The sequence below is a fragment of the Mastigoproctus giganteus genome, chromosome 1, assembly GCF_048544385.1.
Source record: "Mastigoproctus giganteus isolate SK-2022 chromosome 1, ASM4854438v1, whole genome shotgun sequence".
Lineage (NCBI taxonomy): Eukaryota > Metazoa > Arthropoda > Arachnida > Uropygi > Thelyphonidae > Mastigoproctus > Mastigoproctus giganteus.
In genome coordinates, this window is record NC_143575.1 from 164,849,223 (window position 1) to 164,870,872 (window position 21,650).

General features: G+C 37.9%; 1 protein-coding gene across 2 annotated transcripts in view; it reads left to right on the forward strand.

Annotated features, from left to right (window-relative positions):
• LOC150091238 (uncharacterized) overlaps positions 1–21,650 on the forward strand; it is a 382,744-nt gene that overhangs the window by 42,417 nt on the left and 318,677 nt on the right. The gene's annotated exons all lie outside the window — the stretch shown is intronic.

Below are 21,650 nucleotides of genomic sequence, written 5' to 3' on the forward strand. Positions count from 1 at the left end.
ATGTATCATTATGTAAGATTCACATGAAAGATGGCCATAAAGGGGGGGGGGGAGACAGTCGACTTGTATGCTGGAATATACAGTAAATAATGTTTGACTAATTATTAACCAGTCATAATAATTATTAAATAAATGATTAGGCAATGCTTCTCTCTCATGAACCTGTGCTGTGATCCATTAAGAATACCATTCCTATTCATATGGACTTCTGTTGAATCCTTATTTAGACTGTGATTTGTTTGGTACACTAAATATTGGAGTCATACTCTCAATCTATAGTTGCCAGTCATGTCTGTCTTACTTCCTTTGTTGACTGGGAAGGTATTAGCACTTCTCCAGTTTTCGGGGTGGGGGGTGGATTTTAATGAATCCAATGTTAGTGGAATCTAATAATAATCTCATTAATATTCTCATCGGGCTGATATTCACACATGCAGCCTTTTTATAACAGAATGTGTACCTCTGCCAATCCTTAACTTTCCTCAGCCTCACTAGCCTTTCTGGTAGACTCTTCTCTGAGATCATTATATCACTTATTTATCAGCATTCTGACTCCGTATTACCCCCCCCTCCTGTTAAAAGATTCTCATTTAAAGTACCTCAACTCATCTGGTATTTGTACTTATTTTCTGATTCCTTTACTTTAGTTAAGTCAAGTAAATCAGAAAGGGGACCATTCTGATTTACTGTGTCCTTTTTTTGTACTCATGTACAAGTACAATTCTTTGTTCTTATTCTTAGTTTTCATTGATAATGATTTTTCATTCTCAACTTTCACTTGTCCTACCCATCAGTTTTTTTTTTTTTTTTTTGTTTTCAATTATTGTGCTTATAATACTCATGAATCGCTCTTTTGAGATTATTTAACTGCCTCATGTTACAGTATTAGTATCAGCAAAATAAGTGCAAGGAAGGAAGCTTATGTAGCACCAGTGAAAAATTAAATAAAATAAATCAAATTTAAATTAATAAAATAAAATAAATCAAATTTAAATTAATAAAATAAAAGTCTCTCCCCCCCTTCATTTACTTTTTTTTTTTTTTTTTTCCAAGTCTTTTTTTCTTTATCTAGTCCCGCCTTAAATTTAGATAAACCTCCAATCTCAGTGGTAGGTAGAAGTTTATTCCAACAGTCAGTTACTCTTTAATGAAAAGAAAATATTTGAATATCCATAAATTATCTACAATTATCCCCTCTCAATTTGTGACAACTTAAATATTTACTTTGGCATTTTAGTTTACTCAGTCCTTTTAAGACCTTAAACACCTTGATTGGCTCAACTTGCAAATTCTCTGTTTCCAGACATTGTAGTTTGCACAACTCAAGTCTCTCCTCATAAGAATACTCCTTGTTCCCTTAACCAATCTTGTCACATGTTGTACACTTTCCAGCAGGTCCATATCTTTCTTATAATGGAAGCTCCAAGCCTGTATGCAGTATTCAAGATGCTGCTGCCTTACCATTGGTTTATATAATGGAATAATCACATCTTTATCTCTGCTAGCAAGGTTCCTATCTGTTATTGACAAAATCCCATGAGCTATCCTAGCAGCCTATTTACATTGTTCTGCAAATTTCATATCAGATTGTTTAGTTACTCCCAAGTCCTTTTCATTAACTACTATAAAGCAGCTTAAGAACTTTGAACGTTTGTAAGTGTCATCATTTTAGGGAGATAAATACTTCAAATTAAAAAGGAATATCTAAAGTTTTGATGAGCTAAGCTTCAGATGTTTGATATTGGCACCAGTGATTATTTGACAAACACCCCATCAAAAATCAAGCTCCTTCCACATGATACAGTATTTCAGGGGTTACTATTGCTGCTACCAATAATCACTCTGGGTCATTCTGGAACAATCACTCTGGAACAATGTAGATTATGGCCCACAATTTAACCACATCCCTTGGTTATGGTGGTCGATAGATATCATCTTGGATAAAATCCCAAAAATAGAAATCCATTGGTGTATGAGATTTGATGATTGAGCAATCAGGGATGAGAGAAGAAAACATGATTGCTTCACTCCCATAAGGGAGATTTTCACTGAATTTGTGAAAAACTGCAAGATGTATTATTCTCCGGGTCAGAATCTAACTATTGATGAGAAATTAGAGGCCTTTAGAGGAAAAAGCAGTTTCAAACGGTATATACCTTCAAAGCCCAACAAATATCGACTCAAAATATATGCCTTAGTAGATGCTAGGATGCTGTACTCTTACGTTCTTGAAAATGTATGAGGAGGAAGCAACCTAAAGGTCTGTACAAAATCAACAATAGACTAGCTGATGATGTCAAAAGACTGGCAGAACCTATCCATGGGACTGGACGGTACATTATGGCTGTTAATTGGTTTTCAGACGTCAGTTTGGTTTTGGAAAAGGGAAACTTATGTTGGAATGATATAAAATTCTTTTATATCATTCCAACATAAATTTAATTTGTGTCAGCCAAGAGCTGACCTGAAAAATCCAGTTTGTTTGGCTTCAGGGAAGAAGCAACAATTGTTTCTTATGTACCAAAGAAATCAAAGAATGTAATCTTGATTTCCTCCTTGCATTTTGATGATGCCGTTGACCATGAAAAAAGTGATTAGCTTTAACCAGAAATTGTAACATTTTATAATGCAACCAAGTCTGGAATAGATATCATGGATCAGATGTGCGCAACTGATCAGATTAGCGGAATAAATGCACAAGTGATCTACTTGGGAGATGAAAAAGAAGTAAAGGACTCTTCCTCAAGCAACTTTCTGAGGAACAGATGTATACAATTAATTTATATACATGATTTATATACAATTAATTTATATACAGTTTTATATACATTCTCAAATATATCTATCCTAAAGGGGGGGGGTGTGCGTGTGTTATTTGGTTTTTAGGAGCATTAGCAACTAAGGCCATATTGCTCCAGGGATATGCAGGGGTCATTCCCTGGTGTGTGTGTTCTCTCGTAGGCAAATGCCCATCTCCACCTTTGTCCTCTGTGATTATACAGAAACTCAGTATAGTGAGCCTGAAAAAGTTAGTATTTGGTGTTATGAGTAGCGTGTATTCTGTTATCATTTGTATGTGCTTTTTTTTCCACAGATCCCGCATTCACCAGAGGTAGTGCAATACTGGTGGATGCTGTCTGAAAACAACATTCTTATTTTGCCCACGACAGCACGTGCTCGCTGAGGATTTAGTTGCATAAATTTCATGATTGTACAGTTATATGTCTTATATGGGGTCAGTTGATTCTTTGTTGTTGTGTGCTTCTTGCTTTCAGATAAACTGGGCACTAGTTATCCCTTATCGAATGCTTGTAATCCATTTTTGCTAGTTTACAGTTGCTGCAAACCGGTTCTTCAGTTTTGTTAGGACAGGTGTTAAAGTTATACCCTTTCTGGGTACAGTGCCCACACGTGGAATTGACATGTGTACTTGTGTGTGTGTGTAGTATGGCTGAACCTGCAACAGCAAAAGCACTTTGGGATGACTATGTGTTCTTTGAACCTATGGCTGGTCCACTCGAGATACACCCTGTCCTGCTGCTTAATTACTTGCCAAGCTTGTGCCAAGAGGTCAATAACCCAGTTTACATTCTGGGAGGATTTTCCTTTGGTTGTACCGCATCTTCGATGCTGGTAAATTCACTTTCACCTTGAAGATTTCTACAATAGATCTCTTCAGTCACTTGTTCCGGTTTGAGGTTTTTATTGATACCGAAAACAATAATTGCTGGACCTTCCTTTTTGGGTGTCTCAGCTGTTGAGTCCCATGGTGGAAATTTTTGGGTTGTCCAGTATTGTCTGGGCTTCGTGTCGCGTTGCAGTCTCAATTATTACTCCGATGTTCCTGGTTTTTCTTATTGATTTGATATGGGTGTTCCTTAAGTCACTTGCTAATTTTTTTACAACAGCCATCATGACAGCTTCACTCGATTCCATGGGGCTGTCTTCTGTTGGTTTTAATAAAACCAGATGTTGCTCCTTTATTAGTGTTTTCTTTATCTGGGTGGGCTTGTGTGCTTAAGTAATCTTTTTTTTGAAGGATTCCTCAGCGCATCTGCATAAGCCAGGTGCACTGTACCATTTCATTTCCACGCTTTTCCTGATAGGTTTCCACTTTGGCTTTGAGCCGCTTGTTGTTGACGTGAAGGTCAAAAAGGATGCGTTCCATCTGGCTCCATATCTTTATTATATCTCCGCGAGTCACAGACATAATCCAGTTGGTTGGCTTGGCCATGAGAGCTTCCAAGCCAGATCTAAGGGAAAAGACTTCGTCAGTTAGAGTTTCTGTATACAGGTGTTCAGATTCACGATTGTATTGGTCAGTTTGATCGGTATTTGATATGGCTGTCATATCTGTGGAATCACTATTCTCTAATGGCATTGTGGGAACGTTATCCGCTTTGGCTGCAGTTTCCCTATTGCATTTCTTGCAGGCAAGGTCAGGCCTATTTTCTCCTTGATCTTCCACAGATTCATTTAATGCAAAGTCACTCCAGGATCTTGTTAGGGGGACAGTCAATGTTCTTTCCTCATTTTCCGGTTTGCTGTGTGACATGGTGGAGATTGTCAGTTTTGATAGATGGACAAGTACGGATTTACAGGCACTTCGGATAAGTGGGCAGATTTCAGTTTTTCTTTTTACCAACTGCAAGAAGCAAAATGACGTGCACACTTGTCGTTCTTAAGATTTAGGTAGTGCATTTTGTGTGAGTTAAATTCAGGTCAAGAAATATTGTTTTATTGTTTTCTCCTGGGCGAAAAACATCAGCTTTTGCTTTCGCTGTGTCTCCCGAGGATTGGAAACAAAAGGCTAGGGGTAGCAGGGAGGAAATCACTTTATAGCAGGAGGAGACTGAAAACAAAAGTGGGCCTAGCACCGAACGCTGTGGGATTCACTAATAACATCAGTCCAAGAAGGGCAGTGTCCATTGATTACCACTCTGTCTTCTGCCACTCAACCATCCCTTTATCCATAGCAGCAGCAGCAGCTTACCATTAATGCCACACTGCTCTAATTTCTATGGCAGGCTTTTATGTGCAACAGTATGAAAAGCTTTTCCAAAATCAAAGTATTTGATATAAAAATTATTTTTTGTACCCAGCTCCTTTGTCACTGTGCCATACCATCCAGTGAAATTGGTTAGAAAGAGATCTCCCTTTAACAAACCCATACTGTGACTGTAGTATAACTGCACTCCTGTCTAGATGGGGTTACATTACTTCCTTAACCAGTGACTCCATTATTTTCCCTGCAATAGAAGTTAAGCTAACAGATCTGTAATTATTCATGTCACCCTTTGATTCAACTTTGTGAATTGGGGATACATTTGCACATCTCCAGTCCACAGGGATCACCCTGAATCCATAGATGCTCTCATATTTATGGCTAATGGTTTGCTTATCTCCTTTGCTGCTTCCTTTAATATAATTGGATAGATCCTGTCTATATGCCTTTTTGTCTGTTTAACTTCAATTTCTTTTCCACTTTCCTCTCGGTTATTACCAAATCATTCAGCTTCCTATTAGAATTTAATAAACTTTTGGCATCTCCCTCCCTAAAGAATTTCTTGTGTGAATTAGGGTTTCTTTCTCTGGATCGCGATAAACTGGAATCCCAACAATTTTATTGGATTCGAAATCCCAGGAATTAAATAAATATTCTGGGAAATCCCAGAAATTTAATGTTTTTTATATCCAAAATCACAAGGCATGCTAATATTATTCACCAAATCATTATAATACATGAAATTATACTTATTTTCTGAGTAAGATATTTTTGAATAAAGAATAATAATTTTTATTCTCATGGTACAATATTTAAGCAATGCTGCCCTAGCAATCCCACTGTTCTAGCAATGCTGCCCAAAAATTCAGTTCTCATTTGCCGCCTGTCATCCATATTGTGAGGTATATTTACTGCTCCGTAGCCAGGTGGGCAGAAGCAGCAGTGCATAGCACACGCTTCTTGATTAGACCGGGGTTCGAGCCCGTGACCACCAAATACAGAGGATGCGGAAAGGTCAGGGGATGACCACTGCATATCCCCAGAGCAATATGGCTTTAGTTGCTAATGCTCCTAAAAACCACATAAACAAACAAACAAACATACATATTTACTGTCTTGTTATTTTTTTTATTTTTAACCTCTCAATATCCAATCTAAAATCATTTGTTACGCAGTATTTTTTTAAGAATTCCAATGAAGAAAGTGCAAAATGTAAAAAAAGTATAGTTCCACATTACTATGCTGAGGTTGGTCCACAGGTGGGTTAATTTGTTATTTACAATAGAGGCACTCAATAGATAAATTGACTGAGTCAACATGCAGGGTAATTTGTAAGCTCAAAGCACTTGAGTACAGTGAATAAATTGCTTCTACTGGTACGCAAAAGCAAACATTATTAGAATATTTTGCTAAGGTGGAAAAAGATACCCTAGAAAAAATTGGTAGCAAACTTGTTGCTGTCGATGGATTCTCTGCAAATGCAATTTCAATAAGTAATTTTATAAGACAGGCAATACGAGACAATGGGTATTCGCTTCCTGCAAACCCTGATGTAATGAATGTCACATATAAACAATATGATATCATTAAAGCCAAAGTTAAAAATGAAATTTCTGCAAAGAAATAAAGCAGGATCAAGGTTTAGTATATCCCTTGATGAATATTCGTCTTTGAAAAATAGAAGATTTTTAAATGTAAACATTCCTGTGGATGAATGCAAATTATGGAGCTTAGGAACGGTATTAATTATTGGATCATTTTCTGCAGAAAGTGCTGTAGGAGCAGTAGAGGCTAAATTAGACGAATTTGATCTCATTATTCAGAAGCACATTGTTGCTTGTGTTGCAGATGGTGCCAGTACAATGATTAAATTTGGAAACCTGACGAAGCATTGCTTATTCAAGGTAGTGCAATATTCAAGGTTTTTATTGCTTATTCAAGGTAGTGCACACACTTGAATAAGCAATTTATTGCTTATTCAAGGTAGTGCACAGCATGAGATGTAACAAAAATGATGCATTTCACCTCCTTTGGTGATTTACTACGAACTAAAAAGATGCTTTGCACCAACTTGTTCATTACTAAATTTCTCGTAGTCTGAGATTTTCAACCCTAAATCTCCTTGCAGTCTTCACTGTCACATTCACTGGCATCTCTCATATTATGGAGTTATTCTTCATAACTGGGTTGTCACCAGTGGCAGATTTAGCACTTGAGAGGCCCCAGGCGCAATTCAATTTGGAGGCCCCCCTCTAAATATTTTCGGTACCACTAGAGTGTGCATTCTACGCGCACGTTTTTACTATAGCACGCACTAGATTTGGTGTTGCGGTTTTAATCATTTTGGTTGTGCAATTCTTTCATACATATTTTAACTAATGTTTAAATGAAAAAATGGCACAACTAAGCATTAATGATAATACGTATTCTACTTCAGATTCACTTAGTTCGCATAGATATTTCATATAATATGTAGGGATATTCGCATAAGAGTTTACTAACTTCTCATATTAAATTATAGTTTTATTCAGTAACGGTAATAATGATGAGTGTAAAAATTAAAAATGAAACAATTTTATTATTTTTTTGTGACCTGAGATTTGAGGCCCCCTCTATTTAAGAGGCCAGGCGCGCGCATCGTGCACCTGTGCGGAAATCCGCCATTGGTTGTCATTCATCGTATAATCAGTGTACCTACCTGCCCAAAGATGAGAGGCCAACAAGCTTCAAAACCTGTATTGGTTGATGGTGGTATCTGCTGAGAATTAGTAATATTAGTCTTCTCTACTGATGAAGCATTGCTTATTTGAGGTAGTGCAATATTAGGGCAGCTCATTGTGAAGGTGTTCACAATATGAGATGTAACAAAAACGATGCCATTCCATTTCACCTACTTTTTTGATTTACTATGAACTAAAATGATGCTTTGCACTAACTGTTTGTTAGTAAATTTTTCATAGTCTGAGGCTTTCAGCCCTAAATCTCTTTTTAGTACATTCTTTGTATGTGTATCATAACAGTTTAGTTTTGGTATAAAAACTTAACAGAATATGTGGTTGGTGCTTTCAGACAGAATGCCAAAATCAGATCTATGGGATTCTGGACTCTCAACCATGGAAAGATTTTGTGTTAGTATCAGTATTGGAAAATGGTGCAAGAAAGGAAATCTAATACAGCATCAGTCATTTAAAAAAAAAAAAAAAAAAAATGCCACATCACCTGTCTCTCCCCACCAGTAGTTTGTATAGTTCTTATAATTTATTCAAATTACCTACTTCGGCAAGAACAGATGGAAATTTTTTCCAACTATCAACTACCTGCTGGCTGAAGGCAAATTTCCACACATCTATCCTGCAACCTTCCTTCCTCAATCCATTCAAAACCTTAAAAATATCAATGAGATCCCCTCACAGGTGCCTAGCTTCCAGATGTTGAAGTTTTCAGAACTGAAGCCTTCCTTTGGCAGAGCACCCTTTTGTATCCTTCACCAACCTTGTTGCTTTTCTCTGCACCCTTTCCAACAGATCCACATCCTTCCTAAAATGACATCTCTAGACCTATATGTAGTACTTAAGATATAGCTTAACCATTGATATATAATTCACAGATTAACATTCCACACAGTTGGTATGTTAATCTGGGATTGCTGCTACCCATATACAGTATGTTGCACTTGTCAATGTTAAATTTCAATTGCCATTTTTCAGCCCATCTGCCTGAGTTTTCTAGATCTTTTTGCAGTAGCCTAACCTTGATTGCTGTCATTAATGACCCTGCCAACCCTTTTATCATTGCAGACTTAGCCATTGACACTGACATGTCTCTATCAGTATCATTGATAAATATAGAAAAGAACCATGGACCCAGCACTGAATCCTTGGGGGGGGGGGAAATGAACTAATATCATTAGTCCACAAAGATCAGTATCCATTGATAACCAGTCTGTCTTCTCCCACGCAATCATCCCTTTATCTGTAGAAGTGCCTTGCTTTTAATGCCACATTGCATCAGTTTGTATAGCATTCTTTGACTGTGGATGGCTTTATTATCCTTGTGTTGTTTATGAAAAAAATGTTCTGTGCAGAAAAAAAAAAAAAAATCCCAAACCTGACCTGATCAACACATGAAAAGAATATTGCATCTTGTGACAAAAAAAAAAAAAAAAAAAAAAAAAAAGTTAAAACTACTAATCAGTTACTTTTAACCAAGTCACTAATCTCAGGAGAAGATAAAAGTGGCTCTTCGAAGGATCTATGCTTTGCTCTAGCAGTATCCCTTTCCACAAGTCATGAAGTTAAGTTTTCAAATGATTTTTGAAAAAATCCAAATGAATGAACCAAACCATTCCAGATGAATCCATCTGAGGAAGAATTATTTTATTGCTATTTATGTTGGCCTTGTTCATGAAATTCATAAAGATATTGGAGAAAAGTGGATCTGAATGTGGTCATATGTTGTTATATTTGCCCATTTGGTATATAGGAAATTAGATGCAGGCCCTCTCATCTACATTTGCTTGCCTATAAAGTTCTTGAAAATGTGAATCACTCCACAATTGTAATATTTGTAATTGATTCGTTGGTTATTATAGCCAGACCAAGAATTGCCCCATGATGGAAAAGTCTGCATTTTTTTTGGTGATGCTGACCTGTATATGATAAAAGCAACATCTACATTCAGGTTTTCTATCCAAACCTGATCCACATTACTTGCTTGGCTCATTTCTTACATAAGCTCGTAGAAAAATATGGGACAATTTACTGAGACATGGCTTTTCTCTTTTGACAGTAGGACCAGGGCTAAGTGTAGCATTGATTTATGATAAATTTTGATTATATGAAAAAAGTTAATGCTTTGAATACTGAAGCTGTTGTCTTTGCTAAGGTAATCCTTTCTAGTTCTTTGGTTAGATAATATTTGATTTTCTTCAAGACTTATTTTGCTTGGTTACCTAATTCTATAACACAACTTGCGTCTCCGTAGCCAGGTGGGAAGGAGCAGCAGTGCGTAGCACGCGCTTCTTGATTAGACCGGGGTTCGAGCCCGTCACCACCAAATATGGAAAATGCGGAAAGGTCAGAGAATGACCACCGCATATCCCGGAGCAATATGGCCTTAGTTGCTAATGCTCCTAAAAACCAAATAACAACAACAATAACATAACACAACTTGAAATGTGGGAACTTCTTTGAGCAGTGCAATTGAAGGGGTAGAGAAAGTTCAGGCAGAAATTTGAACTGTGCCTGGAGACATAGGCACAGTTCAAAATAAATTTTATATTTTTAAAAAAATCTTTGGATTTAATATTTTTAAGGAAAATGGATGACTTTGTTATGGAAATGAACTCGAGCTTTCATTTCAACACGTCAAAGGCTCATATTTTTAAATTTGGTGTAGCTTTTTTTTTGTCTATGTGGCTAGAGTGTTCCTTGCTTTTTCAATTGATTTTTGTACAGTATATGCCACAGATTGACAATGGACCACACTGAAAATTTTTTTATTGTTTACTGCAACAAAGGTTTTCTACTTTAAGTTATAAAATTATTCTTATTCTAAAACTTTTCATTAACAACATCTTCTCTTTCTTGGTGATTCCCTTCTATTTCTGACTCTCTCTCTCTCTCTCTCTCTCTCTCTCTCTCTCTCTCTCTCTCTCTCTCTCTCTCTCTCTCTCTCACTCACTCACTCACTCACTCACTCACTCACTCACTCACTCAGGGGTTACTCAGAATTTTTTTTTTTTTTTTGGCTGGTGCAGCTAAAGCCTCAAGCTTCCTTGCACCATATAGATAATAATAGTAATAATACTAAAAATAACAATAATAATAAGTCTATTACTTATCAGCTTATGACCAGATGAACAACGGTACATGACCCTACACATGTACAATATCCATATACTTTTGAATCTCTGGCATTTCCAGTAAACTGGCACACCCATCACAATGCAAGCAATGCAGAGATGGGGGGGAACCCCTGGTGCTGCTTGACACTAAACACACTTTACACTTTACTTATCAGCTTGAATACCAGACTTTTTTATCTCCAGGAAGCCTCATTTTAGGAAGGATGTAGAGTTGCTAGAACAAGTACAGAGAAGGGCAACAAGACTGGTGAAGGGAACCAAGGGGTGCTCTTATGAAGAAAGCTTAAGTTCTGCAAATTGCAGCTTCTGGAGACTAGGCACCTGTGAAGCGATCTGATTGAGGTGTTAAGGCCTTGAATGGATTGAGCAGGCTCAATGCTGATGGGATTCTTGCTGAGATTACAAACCTGACGGGGCATAAATTCAAACTGAGGAAAGGCAGTTGTAGAATAGTTGTGCGGAAGTTTGCCTTTAGCCAGTGGGTAGTTTGCTGGAACAAACTTCCATCTGTTGCTGTGGAAGTTGATAGCTTAAATAAATTCAAGGCAGAACTAGACTAACATTTGGAATGAATGAATCAGTGAAATGGGAAGGTTTTTTTTTTGGCTGATGCTGTATTAGCTTGCTTTCATCATGTGCCTGATATAGGTCCTGATGGTATTTCTCACTGGTTCTCAAAACTGGTGCTTCTCATCATGCTCTTGTTCTGTGTTGCATTATTAGACTCTTATTCCGTTGATGTTTTTTATTCTGTCTGGAAATTTGCTCGTATTTAACCAGTCCCTTAAAAAAAATGTGTGATAAAGCTCTCTCATCTGGTTATTGTCCTGTTTCACTTACTTCTGCTCTTTCCAAAGCAATAGAGAAATCCATTAACTGCCATCTCCTAAACTACCCTGAAACCTTCCATCTGATCAATGATTTCCAATGTGGATTCTGTCACTGCCATTATAATATAACATATTGGCATTTGATACTTGTCTTTTGACATATTCAGTGGAAACGTTTGATGAAACTCATGCAGTTGCTCTTGACATTTCTAAGACTTTTGATTGTGTTTGGCCTAAAGGTCTTCTAAACAAACTCTCATCTTATGGATTGTTGACTGTTATTTGCAATTGGGTGTACATGTTTTCTCTGTCTACTTCTTATGAGTGATAGTAGATGTCCTCTTTTTCATCCCAATTAATGCTTATATTTCCCAAGGTTTATTTCTTTCTCCCAACTCTTTTCCTCCTGTATATTAGTGACCCTAAAACTGACTGTAAATCCTATTCATAGTTTTGTTGATGATAGCACACTATACAATTTACCTTTCAGTTTGCAGCACCTTGCCCTGCACAAACAGCTTCAACTTCTTGATTATCTTCTACCGAGTGGTTAAAATACTTATCTCTTGGGAATTCTTCAGTGGAGTAAAGAAATTTTAAACTATAATTATTCTAAAATTCTGCCCTCTAATTTTTCACAGAAAAGTGCCTATTGCTTTTGTTGATCTTTGATAACAGATTTCTAGACAAGATCACATCTCTGTATTAGGGATTAGTCTGACTTCTAATTTCTCTTGTGCATAAGCACATGACAAATATAGCTTCCTCTGCATAATTTCTTTTCTTGCTCTTGTCATCACTTTTATTTTAAACTACTTACTCTATGCAAATTTGAAACCTGCCCAACTATGGAATATTGTTTCTACAACTGTGGTGAGTTGATTATCTCAAACCCTCTCTAAAGCTTCTGAACTCCATTCAAAAGAAGATGGTCAGATGAATTAATGACTTGCCTCTCTCTCTCTCTCACTCTCACTCTCACATGTTCAGTTTCTGCTTCATTTGTTTCCTATAGATACTTCTATGGACACTGTTCTCCTGAATCAGTATCTGCAATCTGCCCGCCTCCCTTCCAGACCATGTGAACAAGTGTCACAACTAGTTGGCATTCATTTACTGTCTGACACCAAACTTCTTCCTCCTCTTTTATCACTTTTGCTTCTGTTTTATGGAACAACCTTGCCTGACATGTATTTCTTGAAAATTACAATCTCCAGAAATTCAAGTGTAATGTCAATAAATATTTTCTGTCTTCTCAACCTAGTAACCTATAAATAGTACTAATTCTTTTATCACTACATACTGCACTACATAGTTTCTAATATTTTTCATGTTGCAGGTTTTCATAAAAAAAAAAAAAAAAAACCACCTTATTTAAGGCAGCAGCTCCACCTTAAAAGAATCTTTGTCACAAGAAGTTTGTTGCTCAGGTAGTAGGTGTTTGAAATAAGACTGATCTTTCTAGGAACAGGCTATAGAGTTTTGAAGTAGAAGACAGATTGAATAGTCATAATCATTTTGTGATGAAAGATAAAAATCTAAATGAGAAGAGTGATTGTGTGTGTGCAGTATGTAGTGATAAAAGTATTAACCGTTAGAGAAAATAAATAATTTGTAATTGTTATTATTAGCCATAGGCTCAAGGAAGCCTATGCTGCACCAGCCAAAACGATTTCCCAAGTTACCCTGAGAGAGAGAGAGAGAGAGAGAGAGAGAGAGGGAGAGAGAGAGAGAGAGAGAAGGGAATCATCAAGAAAGGGAAGAATGATAATATCCAGCTCAGAACCTTGGGTGTGCCAAGCCCATACTCACCAGATGTGAGCCCCCTGGGGTTAAATTGTGGGACATGGTCTAGAAAACTAGGTTTGCACACTGGTGTATGTTTCAAGAAATACCACACACTAAAATCATGCAAATAATTAACATTTAAAATGTCTAAACAGTTTTTAAAATGCTTTACCATGCTGCTTTTTATATTGGCTGTGTATAGCCCAAAAATAAATAATTTTTGTTAAACTGAAATCCCTGCTAGACCATCCCACATGAAATCCATTTTCAGGCCATGCTGGGAAAATCTTTATAATATCTGCCACACTGCATTTGTTATTTTTATCCAAGGGCTACCCAGAGATCCATATGCAACGTTGACATTCCTTCCCTATTAGCAAGGCAGTGCCTTCCACTTTGACATGCTCACATACCAGCACTGCAATTTCTTCAGAACTGGGGAAATCCTGTTACTTCTTCATGGGGCGCCTCCGTAGCCAGGTGGGAAGGAGCAGCAGTGCGTAGCACACGCTTCTTGATTAGATCGGGGTTCGAGCCCGTCACCACCAAATACGGAGGATGCGGAAAGGTCAGGGAATGACCACTGCATATCTCAGAGCAATATGGCCTTAGTTGCTAATGCTCCTAAAAAAAAAAAAAAAACCCTTCATCATGGTGTATCTTCAGCTGTATTCAGCATGCTAAGCTGAACATTCTGTTTGCCAGTTTGTACAAATGGCTCAAAGTTGAAGTTAAACATAAAAAAGGCACATCAAAAAGGTGGACAGGATCTATCCAGTTATATTAAAGGAGGCAGCAATGAAAGTAAGCAAACCCTTAGCCATAATTATGACAGCTTCCTTGGATTCAGGGGAAGTCCCCATGTACTGGAGGTGTGAAAATGTATCCTCAATTCACAAAGGTGGTTCAAAAGGTGACACAGGTAACTATAGACCTGTTAGTTTAACTTGTGTTCCAGGGAAAATAATGGAATCACTGGTTAAAAAAAGCATTGCAGGATCATCTAGATAAGACTGCAGTAATAGTTAAGACACAGCATGAGTTTGTTAAAGAGAGGTGTTGTCTGACCAATTTGATTGAATACCATGATGTGGCTTCTTGATTAGACCGGGGTTCGAGCCCGTCACCACCAAATACGGAGTATGCGGAAAGGTCAAGGAATGACCACCGCATATCCCGGAGCAATATGGCCTTAGTTGCTAATGCTCCTAAAAACCAAATAACAAACAAACAAACCATGATGTGGTCACAAAGCAACTGAATGCCAAAAATAATTTTGATATCATGTACTTGGATTTCAGGAAAGTATTTGGTGCTGTTGAACATGGAAGACTGCTGTACAAATTGGAGAGGTATGACATTAAGGGTAAGTTGCTACAATGGATAAATGGATGGTTGAGTGAGAGACGACAGAGAGTGATAATCAATGGTCACTGCTCTTCGTGGAAAAATGTTATTAGTCTAGTTCCCCAGGATTCGGTGTTGGGCCCATTTTTGTTTTGTATATTTATCAGTGATATTGGTGAAGGTATATCAGGTTTAATGTCCAAGTTTGCAGATGATACAAAGGTTGGCAGGGTTGTTAATGACAGTAAAGAAAATATGCTACTCCAACTGAATCTAGATAAGTTTGGCAAATGGGCTGAAAAGTGGCAACTGAAGTTTAACATTGACAAATGCAAACATTACAAAGTATTGTAATTTAACATTACAAAGTATTGCTTATGGGTAATAATAATCCAAGAGTAATGTACCAACTGTGTGTGGTACTGCACTCAGGGAAGTGGAAAGTGAAAAAGACCTGGGGGTAATTGTGCAGTCAAATATGAAATTTTCTGAGCATTGCAGAGGAGCTGCCAGGGCAGGTCATGGAGTCTTATCAATGATATATACAGTATATAGGAAGTTAGGAATTTTGTGTACAGGTCTAGAGACCTCATTTTAGGAAAGATGTGGAGTTGCTAGAATAAGTACAAAGAAGGGCAACAAGACTGGTGAGGGGAACAAAGTGTTGCTCTTACCAAGAAAGGCTTGAGTTCTGCAAATTGCAGTGCCCAGAGTATAGGCACTTGCGAGGTGATCTGATTGAGGTGTATAAGGTCTTGAATGGGTTGAGCAAGCTGAATGCTGATGGAATTCTTCCTCTGCTCAGATTCAAATTGAGGAAAGACAGCTGTAAAAGATGTGCGGAAATTTGCCTTTAACCAGCGGGTAGTTGATTGGTGGAACAAACTTCCATCTTTTGTTGTGGAAGTTGATAGCCTAAATAAATTTAAGGCTGAGCTGGACAGCCATTTGGAATGAATGAGGGGTGAAATGGGAGGTTTTTTTTTTTGGCTGATGCTGCATAAGCTTGCTTTCTTGCATCGAATGCCTCTACTAATGCTAATGCTATCTGCATGATCTTTCTGCTGCTGTTTTTCTAGACATTACAATACCCATGCAGATTCCACCTGAGTGAAGCATATACAGTACAGGGTTGCATTCTATAAAGTTAGTCTTGGATAGCATAAAAACCTACCTCTGCCAGAATTATAGTATCATAAATCATAGCACTGCAATGATTTATGACACTTCAGTTGATTGCAGTGTTTTAAATTATAGCAAATAAATAGTTCGGAGATTCTTTATCACATAAGTTAGCCTATTTGAGCTAAGCATTTAGAAAATGTTATATAGAAAAGTAATAGCATGCTAGGTAGTACCATTGCTGGAATAGTGTAGTATTATATTTTTATTTCTTAGTGCATTTAATATTTTTAAATTAAAATTAGACTAAAATCAATTATGCCTCAAACAAGAGCAGGAAATCAAAAAACTCAAAGTAGCAGGAAACCTTTGGTGCAGGAGAGAACTGCTGATGGCACTTCTCTTGTGAATCAGCTATATAGATTGCTTCTTGCTGCTTTTTGCAGAGTTTTCTCTGGGGAGACATGATATAACTGAAGGGGACGTCTTTTTGTGGGTTCATTGAGTGAGGAAATGAAGTCAGAGAGTATGAAAAAATTAAGCACTAATTCAGCATTCTGATAGGCTTATATTACTGCTTGAAGAACAGTGTTGATGCTCTCAAAGGAATAAAAGAGAGGGAATCCATCAAGCATTCAGCCACCCAGCAAAATGCTAGACACTACACTTATACCTCACATGGCATAATAACATCCTACCTGGTAGACTGCACTAGACTCACAGAATATAGCTGTTGTTGGTGACTATTATGAGGGAAACAAAAAGTATATTTTATAGAAAGGATAGGTATATTTGGACCTTGGGATGCCTGCCAGCTTAAAAAAATTGCTAAGATTGTAGATGAGCTATAATCTTTTAAGGACACAAAAGGTGATATTGTTGTGCATGTCAGTACTAATGATATTAAGAGTAGAAGTTTATTATTATCATCATTAGCCATATGGTGTAAGGAAGCCTGAGGCTTTTGATGCACTAGCCAAAAAAAAATTTCTGAGTTACCCTGAGAGAGAGAGAGAGAGAGAGAGAGAGAGAGAGAGAGAGAGAGAGAGAGAGAGAGAGAAAACAACAGTCAGAAGTAGAAGGGAATCACCAAGAAAGAGAAGAATGATGATATCGAACTCAGGACCCTGGGTGTGCCAAGCCCATGCTGACCAGGTTTGAGCCACTGTGGTTATCTGAGGAGGACTTACTTTACAAATACAAAGCAGTGTTAAGAAAAAAATCATGAGTTTGGATATGAAGTACACAATGAGAGCCTTATCAATCAATTTATCCCTGGAAAGTGTGCAAGGCTCATGAGGTACATTTTTTCCTCAGCATGACCTGTACCTTGTTAATTAACAAGGTACAGGTCATGCTGTTTTTTTAAAGGATATGATATATTTAATAGGTAAGCAAGCCTTTAGCCATGATTATGAGAGCATCCTTGGATTCAAGGGAGGCTTCTATGTACTGCAGATGTGTAATTGTATCCCCAGTTCACAAAGGGGAATTAAAAGGTGACATGAGTAATTACAGACCTGCTAACTTGACTTCAGTTGCAGGGAAAATAATGGAGTCATCAGTTAAAGAAGTAATGCAGGACCATCTAGATAGGAATGTGGTTATACTGTAGTCACATGGATTTGTTAAGAGGTAGTCTTGCCTGACCAAACTGATATTCTGTTATTGCTTCATAATCAAAATTATTATGAAGCAATAACAAAGGAGCTGGATGCAAAAAATAATTTTGACATCATATACTTAAATTTCAGGAAGCTTTTGATATTGTTGCACATAAAAGATGGCTATACCAATTGGAGCAGCATGGCATTAAGGGCAAGTTACTGCTATGGATAAAGGGATGATTGATTTGGGAGAAGATAGAGTTCTTATCGACTGTCACTACTCTTTTTGGACAAATGTTATTAGTGGAATCCCCCCAGAGTTTAGTGCTGCACCTGTTAATTTTTTCGTTACTTATTAATGTTTTTGATGAAAGCATATCAGGCTTAAGGTCTAAAGTTTACAGATGATACAAAGGTTTGTAGATGGGCTAAGAAGTGGCAAGATACTTCGTATAAGTATCAGTAATCCCAGATTAATGTACCAAATATGTAGTACTGCATTCAGGGTAGTGGAGAATTAAAAAGACTTAGGTATAATGGTACAGTCATGTGTGATCATCTCTGAGCAGTGGAGACAGTCTACCAGGACAGCTCACAGAGTTTTGTAATGATATATAGGAATTTCACCAGTAGTCATAAGGAGGAGATTATCCCATTGTATAAGGTAGTGGTTTGGCTGCATCTAGAGTACTGTACACAGATTTGGAAGCCTCATTTGCAAAAAGCTGTGGATCTGCTGGAACAGATGTGTAGAAGAACATCAAGCTCAGTGAAGGGAATAAAAGACTGTTCTTACCAGAAAAGGCTTCAGTTCAAATTTCAGTGCCTGGAGACTAGGCTTCTGTAAGAAGATATGATTGAGTAAGCTGAAATCCTTCCTCCTGCTCAGACTACACACATGAGGTGCCATTAATTCAAATCTAGAAGGATGGTTGCCAGTTTTAGGTATGGAATTTGCCTTCAGAATGTGGAGAGGTGATTGTTGGACCATACTTCCATCTGGTGTTGTAGGGGTGGTGAGTTTGAATAAATTCAAGGAAGAACTGAACAAATTCTTGGAGGGGATGGAGAAGTGATGTAGAAGTTGTTTTTTTTTTTTTTTTTGCTAATGTATAAGCTTGCATTCTTGCATTATTTGCCACTCCTAAATAAAAAAATAAACTTCATAAAAACCATAAAAATTAAGCTGATGCATATCCAGTAACACCAGCAAGTAGTCATCTTTTGCTGGATCCTAGGCCACACTGGGATATCAGGGAATGAAAGCACGGATTATGCACCCAAACATTCATTCAACAAAACATCATCATGTTATTGCATTACATATATTGACTACAAATCAAATATAAGAAGTATATGTAACGAACAGTGTATGCTTCTGGCAAGCTCAAATGCATAGCCGGCTCCTTCAAATAAAACTTGAACCATAGTTATGGGCTTCCAGTTTCCATGTAAACAGAAAGGACGAAGTCATCCTGGCCAGAGCACAAATTGGTCACAGTCAGCTCACCCATCTTTTTTCTTTTCACAGGAAATGAACCTCCACAGTGTTTGTTTGTTATTTGGTTTTTAGGAGCATTAGCAACTAAGGCCATATTGCTTCGGGGATATGTGGCGGTCATTCCCTGACTTTTCCGCATCCTCCGTATTTGGTGGTCATGGGCTCGAACCCCGGTCTAACCAAGAAGCGTGTGCTACGCACTGCTGCTCCTGCCCTCCTGGCCACGGAGGCGCCTCTCTCCGCAGTGTATGCACTGCGACTCTCTGCTCACAATGAATCATATTCTTGTCAAATGTATGTTATACACTCATGCCCAAAAAGTCTCATTTAGTTTTCTACTAAATCTTTAAGAATCTCTGATGCTTCATCGTATCATAGGCATTGATGCAAATCTCCTGAGTGCCTCCGTAGCCAGGTGGGCAGGAGTGGCAGTGTGTAGCACACGCTTCTTGATTAGACCAGGGTTCGAGCCTGTGACCACCAAATACGGAGGATGCGGAAAGGTCAGGGAATGACCACCACATATCCCCGGAGCAATATGGCCTTAGTTGCTAATGCTCCTAAAAACCAAACAACAACAACAACAGCAAATCTCCTGGAATTCTGCTTCCTAAAATGGATACAACTGTATGATCATTTCTGACTGTTCTTACAGTCACCATGTGTAACTTCCATCTTATTGATAGGCACAATATAGCAAAGTAGCCCTTGCCCCAGAAATAACAATCCCAATTTCTATTTTTTCCATAAGTGGTTTTCTAATCTATATGGTTACCTTGGCAGACAGAGGGTTAGAATGCATTAAAGCACTACAAATTTTATCAGCATTCTTCTTTATATTTCGTACAGCAGTAGACTTGCCAGGTTGAAAGCCTACCCTAGGGCTGAGGATCCTTCACCAGCATTGATGTGGTATATTTCCAACTTTGTTTCAAATATTAAGGAGCTCCTTTTTCTTTTCATTTGGTGTTCAGGGGATGGAGATGTTGGTGGTCATTTTGACTTCATAATAACAGTGCCAGCTCTCCTGCCGCCATTGTTATCGATGTAGCAGTGTAATCACTAACAGCAGAGGATTACAAATTATAAATTATAGCACTACTTATGTGATTTAATAACTTAATTTGTCACGTAGATCGTAACATATGACAGTAATATTTGTAGAGCTTTTAGAATAGGTGATTTGGCATAGATAGCTAGCGTCAGAGTTCGAACCATGTGGGTGGCAATATATAGTTAAATTTATTATCTGTTATAACTACTTAGATTTTGCAAACATAATTTTTTAACTCAATACATATAACCACTTAGATTTTACAAACTTAATGTTACAACTTAATACATATTAGTTGATAGGATATATGAAATTCATATAACATAACTCGGTTGAGATAAAACTCTACACTGAAATATATATTTATATAGTGCTAGAACTGCATAAACCTTAGGCTTCTTTGCCACCATATGGCTAATAATAATAATAATACTTGGACACACTGAAGCAGAACCTCCTTACACTCAGCAAGAGACTACACCGATACGAAGAGAGCTCCCAGAGGAAAATAAACAACTGAATTTTCGATGAGGACCAAAGAGCCTTCTACAGGAAACTGCGTGAAGATGAGAAAGGAAACAGACCACCCGAGAAGAAGATGATTGAAGAATTCTGGGGAAATATCTGGAGCAGTGAAGTAAGACATAACAGCAGATCACACTGGAAAGAAGTAGAACGGAAGAAAACGAAGGATATACAAGAGATGAGAGAGTGGGAGATTCGAGAAGAAGAAGTAAAACAGTCGATCAGGAACACCCAAAACTGGCAAACCCCGAATTGGTAACATTCACAACTACTGGTACAAGAAGCTGAACTGCACACAAACACCTAGCAGAGCAGTTCACTCGAATGATAAGGCACCCAGAGACAATCCCGAAGTTTCACACTGAAGGAGTACATATCTGAACCCTAAAGATGAAGATACAAGAAACCCGGCGAAATACAGGCTAATCACATGCCTCCCAACGATGTACAAGATCCTGACCAGCTGCATAACTAAGAAGATATCAGACCACTTAGAGAGTCAGAACATAATGGCCAAACAACAGAAAGGATGCAAGCGGAGGAGCAAAGGATGCAAGGAGCAATTAACCATAGATGCTGCAGTTATGGAGCAAGCCTTCAAGAAACACCGCAACCTATATATGGTCTACATCGATTACCGCAAGGCCTTTGACTCCATACCTCATAGCTGGCTAATAGAGACCCTGAAGATCTACAAGGTCAATCCGATAGTGACAAACTTCCTAGGAGCAACAATGGCGAAATGGTGTACCACCATTAAGGTTGAGAACATCACAACCAGGCCAATCCCCATTAGAAGAGGAATCTTTCAGGGAGATGCTCTGAGCCCACTATGGTTCTGCCTAGCACTCAACCTGCTATCCACCATGCTCAATGGCAGCAAGTATGGATATAACCTCAAAGAAGGAAGAAAGAACCTGTACACCCTCACTCACCTGATGTACATGGATGACATCAAGCTCTACGTGCCAGCTGAGAAGCGACTCCAGCAACTACTCCGGATCA